This window comes from Quercus robur, chromosome 5 (assembly GCF_932294415.1).
Source record: "Quercus robur chromosome 5, dhQueRobu3.1, whole genome shotgun sequence".
Taxonomy (NCBI): Eukaryota; Viridiplantae; Streptophyta; class Magnoliopsida; order Fagales; family Fagaceae; genus Quercus; species Quercus robur.
Window position 1 is genome coordinate 47,399,354 of NC_065538.1, and position 15,241 is coordinate 47,414,594.

At 34.5% G+C, this 15,241-nt stretch overlaps 1 long non-coding RNA gene across 1 annotated transcript; it reads right to left on the reverse strand.

Annotated features, from left to right (window-relative positions):
- Positions 1-12,759: 12,759 nt before the first annotated feature.
- LOC126726150 (uncharacterized) lies at positions 12,760-14,994 on the reverse strand. The gene is made up of 3 exons (XR_007655734.1): positions 14,792-14,994; positions 14,130-14,183; positions 12,760-13,080 (listed from the first exon to the last, which is right to left on the reverse strand). It is a non-coding gene; the product is annotated as an uncharacterized LOC126726150 (long non-coding RNA).
- Positions 14,995-15,241: the final 247 nt, after the last annotated feature.

Consider the following 15,241-nt stretch of genomic DNA (forward strand, 5'->3'; position numbering starts at 1 on the left):
ATTTCTTTTCTCAATATTTTTTATGGATTTGATCCCCTAAATATATTTCTTGGCTTTATAACACTGACTTTAGGAAACATATATGGTATTTGTAACTCAAATAAGCTTGCAGTTTGTTGGAATATTCACAAGATAAAATTTAGGTAGAGTACCCTAGGAACAGTTCATTAAGTTCCCCAATTTAATTCAATCACTTGGGTATTCTAAATATGATTATTCTTGGAAAATATAAAACTATTCTTAATTATCTTATTGAAAATTCTAAATTGAGTTATTCTTAGAATATAACACTATTCCTATCTTATTAAAAATTGTAACTAACAGGATTCAATTAGAAATCTAAGCTTTATCTATATTTGCATCTGTTATGAGTGTGTGGCACCGTTCTCTCTCCTTCTCTCTCCGCAAACAATATTACCGAAAGTGTTCTAAGCCCATCTTTTCCACTAGTACCAATTCCCACAACAATTTATCTTGCACCAATTGGGAGGTAGCACTATGCTTACAGAATAATATTGCCCCCATACTTTCATAACGAATATCAACAAGTTTTAAGAAATCTGTCAGGTATGTATAGCTCAATAAACATCTTTTCCGTCTTAATAAAGGGTACTCAAATGACAACATATGGCCCCTTTAGACAAAAATTAGTTTCACTCAAAATTGAGTCTAAGGAAACAACTGACACTAATGTTTTGCCCATACACAGTTCACTCAAAGATATCCTCTCTTCTTCTTCTTCTTTTTTGCCTGAAACATCATATATCCATGACTAAGCATTCAGAACTGGTTTGGAATATTTCACTTACCACAAAATCTTACAGAATATAGATTTAAGACCATTTGTTTCTGTATTAAACAGTCATAAATTTCCTAATATTCATGCTACACGATCAAGTTGAACATAAATTGCACAAAAGGAATGCGGGGTTGGGGGGGACAATTTTGTTGAAATGATGAATTTTTGTACTGTTAACATGCTTTTGCTTTTGGTGAAATTTGTTCCAAGAGCTAGAAGAAATGTTTGTACAACACTACTCTATCTATAGTCTGATCCAAAGGCATTTCGCTCATACGTGTACGACGAAGTCCAAAACGGCAGATAATAGGCTCTTACATGTTGCCACTTACCAGCTTGATTTTTTTTTTTTTTTTTAATAGTTTTGTAATTTTTCATTTTTGTTTCTGAAAGGCTAAAAAATGGGCTACCTTTTTAGATTTTTTGTTGTTATTTGGGCTACTTTTGTTATTGCTTGGGCTATTTTTGTTATTGATTGAGTTAATTTTTGTTGGTTCAAGGGTTAAGAATTATTTTTCTGGGCCAGGTTTAATTTCTAAGGCCCAAATATATATATATATATATATATATATATATATATTAAAAATAATTTAATATACATTTTCACTTTAAGATGTGACAGCAAGGCTGTTTTATAACCCAAAAAGAAAATTACTTCAAAAGTATTTTTTTTTTTTAATTTTATATGAGGTAGAATTTTAATTTAGCCTAATTTAAGTATATGTGTGTGAAGTTCCATCTTGGAGGCTTAAACCCTAACTCTTACACCTTTTAAACCATACAAATACTTATACTTGTGGGGTATGTGACCATATCACGCCCCAAACCCAAAAGGGACAGAAATACAACCCAATAGTACGTGTAGATTTTTCCTTCTTGATAATTCAATCCAAATAATTCATACAAAGTATCAACATCAAGAATATTCATAATAATTTAATTAATGATACTCCCAAAGTAAGTTAAAGTTCTATATAATAATTATAAGGACCATTAGCCACAAAAGAATAGAGGTCTGAATAATTATAATTACACATTATTAACTTGTCCCATTAGTGGGAATAAAAGTCATCACAACTATTAGATACAAAAGAATGAATTAAGCCTCCTCTAGGATGTATAACACCTAAGGATCATCATCACAAAAGTTCAGCCTCCATTAGTAGTTTGCCTAACTATTGCTATGCACAAAAAATTGTCTCAAGAGATCGTTGCCTACTTTGAAAAAGTTTGTGAAAGAATGGGATGAGACAGGGCCTAGTAAATAGCATAATAAATGGGATAAGGGAAATGCAAGTTTCATGATAATAAATAATTTATAAAGCATGTTATAATTTGGGAATTTTTAACTGAAATCTATAAAATCATTCTCAATAAAAACATGACAAGAATTATTATACAATGTAGCACATAGCTTATAAAATACAATTTATGATTAAACAATCTAGCGCACAGCTCGTTAGAATGATCACCACGAAACTACATAATATATACACACACCGTGAGCAATAAAAACATCATTCCAAGTTAATTACTTGAAAACTTTGGCAAGGAAGATAATATTTAATAAATTATGGTATCATTATATCTTCATCATATAACAGGAGTGTCAAGTTCATATGGCACCATTTTTCCCACTTAACAATAGGAATGCCTTCACCATAAGTCTACACCATTTTTTTTTTTCTCTTTCAGAATTTTACCAAAAAATAAATTTTAATCTCATTTCTCATAAAAATTATCGCTAACATTTTTTTATGAATTCCAAAAAATATTTCTCAAGACACATACGTTTTTCTTCAATTTCATGTTCCTCAGATTTCAATAGACATAAATCAATTTCAATAAACATATAGTATCATATAATTTATCACATAAATTGCAAATGCAATGAGTTAGTATCCACATTTCAAGACAACGTTGAATAATATTATTCACATATCAATGAATCAAAATCACGTTTTGATGGACATCATTATTTATTCTTTTCAATTTCTTAGTCCACCAAATTACTTAGATTAAACATATAGCAAAAGAAACTCCACAAAAGATGTAATTATATCTACGAATATAACTACTAAGATTTTTTCTTTACAAAATATCATACCACAATATAAAATTTCATGATCAATAACTTGTTTATCCATTTTTGAAGCATGAAGGTCAACTTTTAAGATTGTTGGAAATATTTTAGTGAATAAACAAGTATTGATACAACAAATAATATCCCAAATAATATCCCACAAGATTAGACTATAGTGTCAATCTTCATGATTGATGCACTTCTACTCACGAAGGTTCATGAACAACCCTCTATTGCATTTCCTTGGAACAAATATATATTGTAGAAAAATATGTGGGAGAGAAAAAGAATAGAAATTATGTATTTATAAATATAGAGTAGTCAAAAGACTTATAGGAAAGGGTGTAGTGATGGATATTAGATAGGCTACTCATGACAATAATAACCTATAATTATTGGTAACTAATAACTCATAAAAGCCCAATGGCTATTTTTCTCATAATTGCCAACGGCTATTTTACTTATAAATTCCCAACGGCTATAAAATAAATAATAATAAAAGTATTTGAACTCATAACCATCACAAGGATAGGCGCTAAAATACCAGTGTCATATAGACTATAGTATCTAGCAAGGTAATTACCAGGTAATCACATGTCACTTCCTAAGGGTAAATCCATAAAGAGCTCACAGTTTACAAGAAATCAAAACACAAGTCATATCTAAGTAGTTTCATAAAATCATCACAATACCCAATATTCATAATATTCTCTAAGTCTTCAAAACCATTTCTTGTCAAAGTATTTTGCATCAATTTCCCAAGTAACACGACTAGATAAGCATCTTGAAATTTTGCAAATAATGCAATAAATCCATAAAATCCATTACCAAGAATTAAATCAATGATGCTTGACTTTTCCATGCCAAATATTTATGCATTTCCCCATATGCAATATTAAACATAATGCATTTTTCATATATAATGAGATACAAAAAGTCCTTACTACATCCCTCATAAACACTCCCCCTATCACAAAAATCTCCTATGCTAACTCTCCTCTTTTTTGTCACGAGTGACAAAGGATAAGTACATCAAGTAGACATCTCATCATCACTGGACGAGCTAGCACCATCGTCCTCATTAGCATCATCACTGCCGGAGCCATCATCACTCTCATCCTCAGAAGCCGGTGGAGATGGAGAAGAAGCAATTATGAAACCACCCATGACAGCTTGTCGTCGTGCGCTACGGCTAACATGGGTGTTCACCTAACATAATTCATCACTGAGTGTGTCAAGGTGAGCATCCATGCGCACAAGTTGTGCCATAATGGCTTCAAGAGTCACTCCACCCACAGAAGATAAAGGAGCGGAGGTGGATGGAGCAGTAGAAGCTGGAGGCGTCACCGTCTCTGTTCGGGGCCACCTCAGTCTAAGCTATACCTCGCTCTGTCTGACTGTAGCAGCATCTTGTGAAGTGAGGAGACTCGGGAAAGAAGACAAAAAAATGGCGAGGGATCTGGTGATAGCTGAAGGAAAAATGAGCTTATCACGAGTCGCCGTATCCCTATAGACATCTATAAGGGATAGAATGAAGTGAGAAGGGAAGTCAATAGAGATATCCTCTAAGAGGGATAACAAAAATTGAGCATGAGTCTCTGTAATGGAGTTATAGTAAGACAAGGGATGAAGAATGAATGTCATCACCATGTTCAGGAACCTTGGACCTTTTGCAAAGCTCGAGCCAGGGGTGTTTTGACAGTCACCCCAAGAAGAAGGTGCCTCACAAAAGAGATACGAGAGTTCGTCTTTAGATATAGTCCTTAGACAATCACAGTTAGGGTAGTCAAGATGCGCTACCCTAGGAACATGTAGTACCTCAGATACAATATCCGGAGTAACTACAATGCGCATGCCTCGAACGCGAGAGAAGAAATGAGGTACAGAAGTATTAAATCCATGCATATTGAAGGAAAACTCTTGTATGATCACGGAGGGACAAGTGACCGAGATGTCACACAATGACCCCTAACCCCTACTGTAGATGACAGTGGGTAGGTCAGTATTGGAAAGATCCAATAAGATGACTTGGCATTCCAAATGAATGCCTCGTTGAGAAAAGTTCTCTGAAAAGTCCTTTCGGGCTTTATCATCACGAAACCGTACATGAGAAGGTGTAGGGTCAGAAGAAGAAGTGAATGCCTCAGAACGAAGAGGGTTCTCGGACGGAGTGGATTTGCGTTTGGGTGCTATAGAGCAAACTAACGCAAGAAAGAGAGAGAGAGACAATCAAAAAAGCACCAACAAGACAATATATAAGAATATAAAAACTTGAAGGTACGTATGCATGAAAAATGCATGAACATGTGACATGTAAACTTAAATTCATCATGGGCTCAGCCCAATCCAAACCTACCAGCACACAATCATTGCAACAAAGTAAACACACATCTAATATGCATGAAACTTTATTATAATGCAATTGAGATGCAATGCATGATGGTTTAAAAACATTTTCACAAAAACCAACCCAAAAATTTTGTGAAAAACCTAACAATTTTGAAAAACCCAAAATTTTCAACAAAAAACCAAAAAGTTAGGTAAAAAACATGAAATGCATAATGAATGAATGAATAAGAGACATACCAAAAGCAAAAAATGCACTCTAAAACCAAAGAACACTTGAGTTGGAGGTTTGGAGTGTGAGAGAGAGGTTTGGGAAGATGAGAAGACGAAAACTATCGAGAGATATCGAGGAGAAATGAAGAAAAACAAATCCTTTATATAGAAAAGTCATAAAGCCCAACAGATCGAGAGGTGTCGAGATTTAAAACGAGTGAAAAAGCTGTCGAAGAGCTATCCAGGATCTGTCGAGAGGTGTCCACAACTAGAGGATCTTGATGGATCGAGAATCTATTGAGCATCTAGAAAGTTTCTCGATGGATTAAGCAGCTATCGAGGAGCTATCGAGAAAGCGATAAAAAGCAGCTAAAGGGGCTCGATAGATAGCCTAGCTGTCGAGAGGTGTCCAGTAGCTGTTGAGATTGCTTAAAAACAATTTTTCAAAAAGAGAAAAACACAAATATGAATGCAATCAAGCATGCTATACAACCAAAGATCTAAACAACATTTTAAGCTTTCAAAATCATCTCTCAACTAGAAAAATGTCAAGCACATGGATCCAAAACACACACACACTAAACAAGTCTAACCAATTTTATATTTAAAAAACAAGTTAAGACAATTTAGTGAGCATACATTAACACATGTATTCCTTGTGATGGCCAAATCACATTGTACTTGCACATGTATCAAAGGTAGCAAAGAATATTGCGTGTTATGTGTGAAAAACATCGCAAGATTGCAAAAGTGTCTACATGTTATGATGACTTGAGATATAAGAAAACCACTTTAACTCACACACAATCATAACTATTTGATGGGGACTATCACCTTTGAGGTACATCCTATAACTCCCACATCTCCTAGAATACACGCTTGCAATCATATATAAAGCATTTTTTATTCTTTTTGCTTTTTATTTTTCTTTGCATCTTTTTCTTTTAAGCAAACCATGCATGGGTATATAAGAGATAGAAAAGAAATACCCAATAATGTTAAGCATTTGACATTCCACTTTTGCTATGCCGAAGCATACAAATGTCATTTCATGATTGGCGAGCAATAGTGGTGAGATGATTATTTATGCCTTTCTTTTAGAATTTTCTAGTCATTCCCGTCAAAAAGAGTGATACGAGTGTTAAGTACAAGATATTACTTAACCTTACTCACCACAAACACAAGCCACAAAGCTTGCTTGCTTAGATGTGTATAGAGAAGTTCATCTAAGTTACAAATGATACAAAATTTAGAAAATTTTGTTTCAATGGCCATCCAAGGTACACAAGTACCAATGTACACAAACACACACTGTTTTTGTATTTTTTTTTTATTTTTCAATTTTTTTTTATGAAAAACAAAATAAAAGCAAAACTGAAAAATAAACAAACTAAACATGTTAAACAAAGCAATGCATAAAACTAGATGCAAATGCATGAGAAAGAAGAAGAAGAAAGAGAGATCAATTCATAGATATGACACCAATGTTTTGGCGAAGTAATTCAAACCATTTGCTATTAAGAGGTTTGGTAAATAAATCAGCATTTTGATCATTAGTGTGAATGAATTCAAGAGTAAGAGTACCATCTTCAACAAGCTCTCGAATGAAGTGATGTCGAATCTCTATGTGTTTAGTTCGAGAATGTTGAATCGGATTCTTAGAGATATTTATGGCACTAGTATTGTTGCCGTAGATGGTAAGATGCTTTTGACAAATATCGTAATCATGGAAGAGTTTTTTGCATCCATAGAAGTTGGGTGCAACAGCTACCGGCTACGTTGTACTCAGCTTCTGCAATGGATAATGAGATGGAATTCTGCTTTTTGCTCATCTAGGAGACAAGATTATTACCCACATAGAAACAACCCCCTGATGTACTCTTTGTATCATCCGCATTCCCAGCCCAATTAGCGTCAAAATATCCAGTTAAGACATCATTTCTGTCCTATGAACATTTAGACTCCCAATTTACAAATTACCAACATAAGCTTCTAATCAAACAATGTATGTGCGGAATATGAAAATAAGCTAAAACAAAATTGGTAAATCAATCTAAACTGAAATTAATCACAACCACAGCAGTAATTAAAAGGCAAAGATTAAGGGAAGAGAGATGCAAACACAAAGACAACATAGCGATATGTTATCAAAGAGGAAACCGAAGTCCTCGGCGAAAAACCTTTTCGCTGCCTTCCAAGCGGTTAATAATCCACTAGAGAATGAAGTTGGGATACATGAATAGTAGAAGACCCTCCAAGCCTAATCTACCCAGTACACTTAAGCCCTCCAAGCTTCTTGCTCCAACAGGGTTACACCGAACCTTGTCTTCTTTAGCTTACCGAATCCCGCAATCGCCCATTGTATCAACCAAAATGAATTGGTCCCTTCCGAACTGCTTCCTAAGCACCAAATAACCTCCTCATAGATATGGGTATGGTGAGATAAGGATTTGACTAATGTACCTCTCAAGGATGTATCAATGGAGAGGGTGAGAGTAGAGGAATTTGGAGAATCAAAGGATGAAGATTGTGGATAAGTCAATCTTGTTTTTCTTTAGGGTTTCTCTTTCAAAATTCTCTCTGGACGCTCTCTACATTTCGTGGGTATAAGGGTATTTATAGTAGGGTGAGTGAGGAATGCAAACAGTTAATTTTCATCAAACAAGGCATTCTGGTGACTCGAGCTCACGATTGGAACGAGTCGTGAGCTAACTGCTTGGCCAGTCTGAAAGTTTTGTCTTATAGTGCTCCAACTGGCGTGACCCTTCAGCTCCCTTGCATGCTTCACACGTGTGCCACCTTTGACAACTCGCCAATCGCAAGATCCAGTTGCGAGGCTCTTCTTGAGTGCATACTCTTGAGCTTTTCTTCACACTTTCTCACACACTAACCTTACATGATTCCCACTTAAATACAGGGTTTCTAAATGCTGAATTACAAGTAAATTTGACATGGAATAAAGCCAACAAAATGATTGAATAAATTCACCCTTACAATCTCCCCCCTTGGCTATTCTGTAACAAAATCCTAAAACAAACTCTAGACTTAACATATGAGTTGGGAACAGTTGAACAAAACTCACTTACACCTAACTCTAGAATCTGTGAAGCTCTTGAACTATACAGACAAGTATTTCCTGAAAACAACAACACAATACGATTATAGTAAGCAGAAAACTTAAAATGCATATGGAGCAAGCACAATGCGATCAAGTAAAAAGGAATGAAGCAATAAAGTATGGCTTGACCAAAAACAAACAATCACTATAAATAGTGACCATAATAATCATTCATACAAGGAATGAACATTCAGACATGCAAGCTAATAAGCTCAATGCGAAGTATCATTTGCATGTCCAACACTCAACCGATACAACAACACAGGGTAATTACATCAAGGATATAAAATCCAACAAGGGCACAAGAGTGATGTACTTAAAGAAATGCATAACATTAACAACAAGTACTAAGCTACAAAGCATGGGTACAAATCAAAATATTTTAAATAGCTAAGCGTAATCAAGAACTATGAGCAAAACAAAAACATAGTTAATATAACACAAAACTCTTTTTCTCTTTCTCCCCCTATCATGAATCATAGGAGTTGTGATGAACTTGGAACAAATATACCTATAACCTGAAACACTTGTACAAAACACATTAGACCTTCAAGTTAAAGCAAGTAATAAAAGGACAAGTATAATGTAACAAGTAAATTGTGATCAAGTAAACATGATGTGAAACATATGAGCAACTTGATCATACACCAAAACAGTCATATAGTAATAACTACAATGATCACATTGCAAAGCAAATGATCATCCGAACATGCATTCAATAAAGCACAATAGCATAAGGATGTATGCCTGTCCATCACACAAATACGATGCAATGAGAACAACAAAGCGTAGATACTAAATATAACTTAAAGCACCATAAAGCAAACAAGAAAACAACCATAAAGAAAAACAAACAAAACAAAGTTTTCTTGTTAACTCAATGTCTTCTCCCCCTTGGTATATGCATCTCCCTTATGGAATATCTCTCCCCCTACAAATGTGCATGAGAAATAGAATTTCTCCCCCTAAGAATGTGCACAAGAGTCATATAGAAATGACAAAACTCTCTGGTATACTCTCTAGAATATACTCTCCCCCTTTTTGTCACGAATAGACAAAGGGTCAAAGAGAAATGAGGGCAAGAGATGAAGGTACGACCAATGATAATGATGCATGAGGGGTGCGAGATGAATGAGAAAATGAACCTCAAACCTAAGACAAAACAAAATGCTACAAAGCATAAGGTAAATATGACATGTTAGGATGAAGAAACAAGGTATAGACCAATGCATGACAAGGGTAGCAAAGTGTGTGTAAGAGGTGGTTATGTACAATGCATGGAAAATGCACATGTGGAGCAAGGTGTGTTAAATGCACAACCAATGAACCAAACATGTTCCTAATGGGAAAACATGAGAAACCCTAGAGTTTGGTACTCATCAGAGTCCGAACAAGTGAGAAAATGCCTAAGAGGAAATTTATCAAACACTTAACATGCACAATATGAACAACAATGTAAAACAATGCATGAATATCATGAAATCCACCTTTAATACATGTTCTTTTTGCCACAAGGGGCCAACATCCAAAGCAAAACATCAAAAGAAACCAATCCCATACAAAAATTTGACAAAAATGAAGTCTCCCCAACCATTATAATGAAAATCTCAACCAAGAGCACAAAGACTCTCCAAAACTTAATCTAAGGATCAAAATCAAAGAAAAGAGTTTAGAATTACCTTAGAGATGTTAATGGAATGAAAAATCATTCAAATTGATTAGGTTTTGATGTAAAAGAATTGAAAGAGGGGTTTAAGAGATGACGGGAGAGGTTTAAAACAGGTTTCCCATGAAAAGCCCTTTAAAAAGTTGGTTTTGGGCGTTTTGCCACTAGCGAGTCGCGAGATGAGTCGCGAGTGAGTCGCAAAACCATTCTGTGTAAAATTACGACTGGGTCTCGCGACTGGGCGAGTTGCCAAAACGAGTAGCCAAAACTCACTACTTGCGAGAGTAACCAGATTGAATAGCCAAAAATTCTGACACTTGTTTTTCAACACAAAACATGCTTAAACAATGAAAAACAAAGTAAGCACTAAACATGAACACAAAGAGTGATAAAAATCACTTCCAAATACATATAAAATGATCAAAAAACTTTTTGGATTGATCCATATATAGTTGGGCACACGCATGTCACATTTAAACGAGTACAATCGAACAAATGAATAAGGCATTCATTGAACATTAGGCATGTGTGTTGTGTGTATGTATCAAATGTGGAATAGACCTTAATCTAAAGTGAAGCTTCAATGACCAATTCAATCAAATCATACACAACTAGTACTAAGTCAAGTGGTCTATCTCAATTATAGAAATGAACATATATGACCTCCCACAAGAAAATAATTACATATCTTTGAAGCTTTTCATTTGGTTTCTTTACAATTCATAACATTTGATCATTTTTTATCTTTACATCTCTTTTTGAGATCAATGCCTGAAATTTTTTATATTTCAATTTGATGAACAAGCCTTTGGCTTTTTGGGCATCATACATTTTCATATAAGTCGCTTTCCCTTTTTCCTAGTCGAATACTAGTATGTACGACGGCTTTTGCAGCTCATTATCTATTTCCATTTTGAGATTTATATTGGTTGAACTCTTTAAGCAAAAATATAAAAGAGTGGAAAGATATATAGGCACAAGTTTATGCATGTGTCAAAACCAACATGACAATTGACTAATTATTCATGACAAGGTTGAAGATCAATTTACAATAATCATACATAGATGTCAAGATTTTTCCTATAGAGATATAAGTGCATAAAGAACAAGCTCAGCTCATAAATGCACAAAGCCATTTGTACGAAGGTACAGGGCAAAATTCACATGTGATATGTGTTCAAACATATACAATCAAACTTTTTAAATTTTTCACTTTTTATGTGGTTTTGGATTTTTACTCACACAAAACTAAAACATAAAAATAAGATCAAAACAGAAACAATGCATAAAAAGAAATGCAAGGTGTACAAAATGCATGAATATATGACATTTAATGCATGAAGGGTCCTACAAAAATCAAAAGAATTAGATCAAGGACCAAAAGAGTAAAAGCTCAACCATAGGAACCCTTCCTCATTTAAACGAAACAATTTTTTGGAATGAGTGTCTCATGAAAAGTGAGACGAGGGTTGGAAGAATGAGAACCGGAGATGTACATAGACAAGGAGTTAAGAGCATTAAACACTTTCTTTAACAACATGCTATTTTCACTTAAATCCGGTTTACCCTTTTTAGTACAACTTCCATGAAGTTCAAGTTTCTCTTTTCTTTTGATTCTTTTAAGAGCATGAAACTTAAAGCAATGAGGCCTTAGATGACTAGAAACACCACAATGGTGACACACAATGTGTTTAGGTTCACTAGGCTTTTTGGGAAGGGATCTAGCAACATGGTTTTGTTCCTTCTTCAACATATGACATTGAGGTCTTATATGACCAATCACACCACAATGGTGGCAAGTTGGAACAACCTTAGATCCATCCAAGCCTTAGGTTGAGACCTAAATGGAGGCTTTGATTTAAGAGCCTTTCTTTCCACCTTTTGATTTCTTTTGTGTGGAGGAATGTACACCGACTTGCCCATAGTGGTAGAACACACATTAGGCACAAAATCGAGTACCACAACATGATTGCAACATATATTATCATCCTTTTTGGAAATAGGTTCAGCAATCAAACACTTGGCATGCATTTTTAGAGATTCATACTCACATTTTAGCTCATTAACAAGTTTGTTAGATAAAACAAGTTTCAAATCCAAGTCCACATTCAAACACTCAAGCTCCTTCAGCTTTTCAAGAGAATTTTCAGCAAGTTTCTTATATTTCTTAACCAATTTGTTGGATTTGTTGAGTTTAGCAATCAAATCATCATTTTCACAAAATAACTTGCTTAAATTCTTTTGAAACTTCTTAGCATTTTTCTTGAAGAGTTTGTCATTTGGAATATCAACAACATTCAATAATTCAAGTAACATGTAATCACAATCATGAGGATAAACACTCATAGAGGCATTTTCAAAAGCACGTGGCATGCTACAATCATCAACATCCAAAACATGCATAGAAGCATAAAAAGCACCATCCATGATAATAAACACAAGGTGTCACGCCCCAAACCCCAAAGGGTCTAAAGCATGAGAGAGACGTCTCAAGTACTGTAAATTTTTCCTTTTTGACAATTCAATCCACAAAATTCTTATCAAGTGCCAACAACAAGAATTATCATAATAATCCCATAGAATATACTTTCAGAGTAAGTCAGAGCTCTAAGCATTAATTACAAGGACCATAGGCCACAAAAGAATAGAGGTCTGAATAAAACAATTACATAATAACAGTTTGTCTCATCAGTGGAAATACAGTCATAACCACTATAATATACAAAATAATGAGTCAAGCCTAGTCTAAGATGTACACTATCTAATATATCCATTACAAAAATTCAACCTCCATCAGTAGTTAGTCTAACTACTATTAGCCACCAAAAAGCTGTCTCAAAAGATTGTTGCCTACTCTGAAAAGTTTATAAAAATAATGGAATGAAACAAAACCCAGTAAGTAGCACAATAATGGGGGTGGGGGAAATGTAAGTTTCATCTTCAATAATAATAATAATATGACAAGAATGATTACATAATGAAGCACAAAGTTTCTCAAAGTAAATACCTTGAAACTATATACTATAATCTGTGAGTATCAACAATATAATTTCTAAAACCATAATATCTAACATAAGATAAATTATCACAAATCTACCACACTACCACATAGACCGATCAAGGGATCCACCCATTCACAACTAGCATGATATTATCCTCTCTAGTATGCAAACTCTTGGCCCCATGGACAGCAGCCTCACCCATACCCTCAAGGTTTTTCTCTCCCCCCATGGGCAGCAGAGAGAGCACGTCAAATAGGACCTCTCTTGCATGTGGTCTCTTGGCCCCATGGACAGCAGCCTCACCCACATACAATCAAGGAACCTCTTCCCCCCATGGACAGCAGGGAAGAATGCATCATCCAAAGTGAAAGGGCACTGACCTAAATTTGATTCCATTGTCACAAAGACTACGGTAAACCAAACCGGGTGATCACCGGGAAATCACACATGGCATAGGGCTAAAATCATATAAACTCACAGGTTACCTTACTTTGAAACATATAGTTCATATCCAAGTAATTTCAGAAAACCTTAAATAATCTAACTTCTACAAAGTTTGTAAGGTTTTCAAACTTCATTCTTGTCAAAAGATTTTCTAACAATTTCTCAAATAATACAAGACAAGATAAGCATCTTTAAATTTTTCAATACACCATAAAATCAATGATTTTCTTATCAAAGATTAAATAAAAGATGCTCATTTTTCCATATCAACAATTCATGCATTTCCCAAAATGCAATACCAAATATGATGCATTTTTCATATATAGTAAAGGTCACAACACAATACTTTTAAGAAAGCATATATCCATATATATCATTTTCCAAAATGTGTTTGATTCAAAAACAACATTTATAAGACATGGTTATTTTCCAAAAATACCCATTAAAAAGCTACTTACCTCGCAACCGCAAAATCCTAATTCTCCAAGCTCCAAGGGGAGATTAGCTAGAACCTAAACAATGTCAAGCAAATCTATCACAATGAGCACAAAGCTTGAAATTGTATCTAACTACAAATTAGGAATTGCCAAGTAAGAACTCAATTAGGCAAGCCTAGTATTCAACCTCACATGTAATGTATTCTACTTCCAAAATTTCTCAAAACACTTTAATTTGCAAGGCATAGACTCCCATTTATACTCATAAATCTTTCAAGGTGTCATATCTAACATCAAAACCTCCACACTTTACAAGTGCTTCCCACAAGATTTTTATAACATCATCAAGTGACCCATGACACCAAAATCATAATTTTCTCCAAGACAAACAATTTAAATCTTTAACTAGCTCCAAATAATCAATAAAAATTATATTCATCATCTATCACATATTATAACTCAAAACCTCTAAATTTTCACCACAACAAGCCTTAGATAGCCATCATTGTAAAAATCATGAACTCACTCATCAAATACATCCACCAAGACCAAAATCCATACATATAAACACATGAATATCATTTCCAAAGCTCTTAAATCACATGAATAACATTATTAAAGCTTGAGTAAAATAACCTCAAACAAGAACATAATACTCATCAAAAAAAGATTTGAACTTTCACCTCAAATAAAATGATGAAGATGCTTTGGAGTTCCTAAGTATTTTTCCGGTGATCTTGCCGGAAAAATGATGGTGAGATAGTGTGTTTTGGAGTGGAGGCTGGCGGGTGGGTGTGTGTGTGTTTCAGTAAAATGAAAAGAGAGAAAATGAAAGAAAGAAAGGAGAGAGCCAGCCAAAAGAGAGAAGAGATGTGGGTGAAATTGAGTGGATGAGAATGATGGGTAGTGGGGTTAGGTGGGGGCACATGTGGTCCACAGAATTCTGACTTACATTTAAAAAAAAAAAAAAAAAAAAAAAAAAAAAAAAAAAAAAAAAAAACTCACGGGATGTTACAATCTTCCCCTCTTATAAAAATTTCGTCCTCAAAATTTTACGTACCTTGATCTTGAAAAAGGCTTGGGTATCTTGACAACATATCATCCTCACGCTCCCAAGATGCCTCTTTCGCCGA